The sequence below is a fragment of the Homarus americanus genome, unplaced genomic scaffold (genome assembly GCF_018991925.1).
Source record: "Homarus americanus isolate GMGI-L3 unplaced genomic scaffold, GMGI_Hamer_2.0 scaffold20930, whole genome shotgun sequence".
In the NCBI taxonomy this organism is placed as follows: domain Eukaryota; kingdom Metazoa; phylum Arthropoda; class Malacostraca; order Decapoda; family Nephropidae; genus Homarus; species Homarus americanus.
Genome location: NW_024748502.1, coordinates 6,834,401 through 6,836,979, shown reverse-complemented (window position 1 = coordinate 6,836,979; position 2,579 = coordinate 6,834,401).

Here is a 2,579-nt window from a genome sequence, read left to right as displayed (position 1 = left end):
TGCTCTTGTTGCAACCAGGCTTCCGCACAAGAACTTCTTTCCACGGGGAATAACAACATAAAGGTACTCGTGGGTTACCACACAGTCTTGCGTCACTGACAGTCACTGTAGACGGTTGTCGCGGCAAGGAGAACTGGTAAGCGTGACTTGATTAACCACCTAGGTGCAATAGGCCAGCCAAGATTGCTTTTGTCGCAACAAGGCTTCCACAAGTGATCTTTCCATGTGGAATACATACCTAGGTTAACACTCTTAATCTCGTGTCGATCATGGTCACTGTAGACGGGTGTCGCACAGGAGAACTCTGTAAGCGTGAATTGATTAACCATTTACTGTAGGTTTGATAGGCCAGCCTGGATTGCTTTTGTCGCAACCAGGTATCCACACGTGATATTTCCACGGGGATAACAACCTAGGTAAGCATACCTAGTCTCCTGTCACTGACGGTCCACAGGACGGGGTGGCGGTGGAGGACTCTGTGTGGTGTTCCGTTCCTTTCAGGAGGGAGGGGGTTGGGACGATGTCTTAACTAATCCATGGCCTAAGGGATACTACTCAAAATGTGGTCTTGGGGCGTGAGGTGATGAACAGTACAACACTGTCTCAATGTCCTCCCGCTATACACTGGCTAACATACCACTAATGGAAAAAATCCGTCATAGTCATGGCTCGCCAGGTGCCTTATATCTAGTAAAACAAACTTTGGAGTTGGTTGCTTGGGAAAGCCTAACGCAACCCATGAAAATCATGTTCACTAATGCCTATGTGAGATAAGATCCACAGCAACTTGACCCTGATACCCTTGTCAACAAGACATATATGCTTGTGTCTGGCTTCAGAGACAAGCGGGTGACAATCTGAGTTTAGGGTATCAAGAGCAGGTAGTGAGGATAAGGAGTCAGTGATGATGAGACTGTCAGTGACAGCAATATCAAGAGTTCCAGAGAAAGGATTCCTCACCAATTTCCCTTCTTCCTCCTCGAATTCTGGGAAGTACATTTTGAACTCACTTTCCAAGGATTTCAAGTGCTGAATTATTTCATTTTTGAATGACGGGTCAAGTAGATGATCCCCTTCAATCTCGTCAAGAACATTTGAGATATTCTCAAACATGGCAACATTTCCTGCTCTGACTTTCCTTTGCCAGGTCTGGAGTTTGTCAAGAAATTCACGAATACAATCCATGTGATGAAACACATTTCTTTCCTTGCCTTGTAGCTTGAGATTCAGCCTGTTTAGCTGCTCAAATATGTCTGAAAGGTACGCAAAACGTGGCTCCCACATCATCTCGTTGAAGTGACTTAGTAGATCATCCTTCCCTTTCATTTCCAGGAACAACTTAAGTTCTCCCCAAAGTTCGAACACTTGATTCACAACCTTACCCGTGGAAAGCCATCGCACTTTGGAGTAAAAGAGGAGGGTTTCATGCTCTGAATCCATAACTCTACAGAGGTTCTGGAAAAGGCGAGAGTTCAAATCTCCTGCTTTCACAAAGTTGACGAATTTTGCAACTGCCTCCAGGATCTTGCAAAGGGAATCGGGGAGGGTTTTCGACGACAGTGCAAAACGATGGATCATACAATGAACCCCTTTGGCATTCAGAGCTACTTCCTTGACGTGCTTCTGTAACCCCGATTTTGATCCCGCATCGCCGGAGCCCCATCAGTACAGCCTCCACAACAATTTTTCCAGGTGATCCCGTTAGTTGTGAATAAAGAAGTTAACTTTTCCATCACATCTAAAGCTGTGTACAGAACAGATATTCATCATTGATGTCACGCAAGAATACATACCTAACAAACACGAATAGCTTTATAAAAGAACTCAAATCCGTTGACTTATTGAACTGTATTGCAAACATACCAGTTGGAGACGATTTAATCTCCTGTATCACTTGTTCCAAGATATCATCTGACATTTCACTAATTCTCCGTTTCACCGTGCCGTCTGACAAGGAAATCTGTTGAATCTTGCCTCTCCAAGAACCCATCTTTAAAGCACACGGCTTAATTAAAGTTTCACCAATCATGTGAGCCTTCTTTCTTCATGGCGCTTGAAGAAATCGGGGTCTCTATCCGAATACTGGGGGAGGGGGGGGGATTGTCGTCAGATGATGCTTCAGCTTACTAGGCCTCATGGAATCGTTCCCAAGCACTTTAAAACACAACACACACTGAGGATTGTAGATGCCCTCAGCGAGGATTGATGTAAATCCGTAGTTAAAGTATACATCATTGTACTTCTGCTTCTTAGCAACACTGGTAGCCATCGCAATTCTAAGGAAATAAAAACAAAAAACACTGCCAAACAAACAGAAAGAGACGAATGATAAAGACTAAAAATTATAATTGTAATCGCGCATAGGAGCGATTTTGGTTTGTGAAGGACAATAAAACCCTTGTCGTTGACGCGATGAGTATAATTCGGTCAAAACCTGTTGAATACAATTCACATATAACAACTGCTGGTACATCAGGACACAGTTTGAATAATACGATCAATATACAGTTCATAATTGCACTTATTAAAGTTATTTAGAGTTCTCAGTAATATTCAGCAATCACACCTCGTGTGATTGT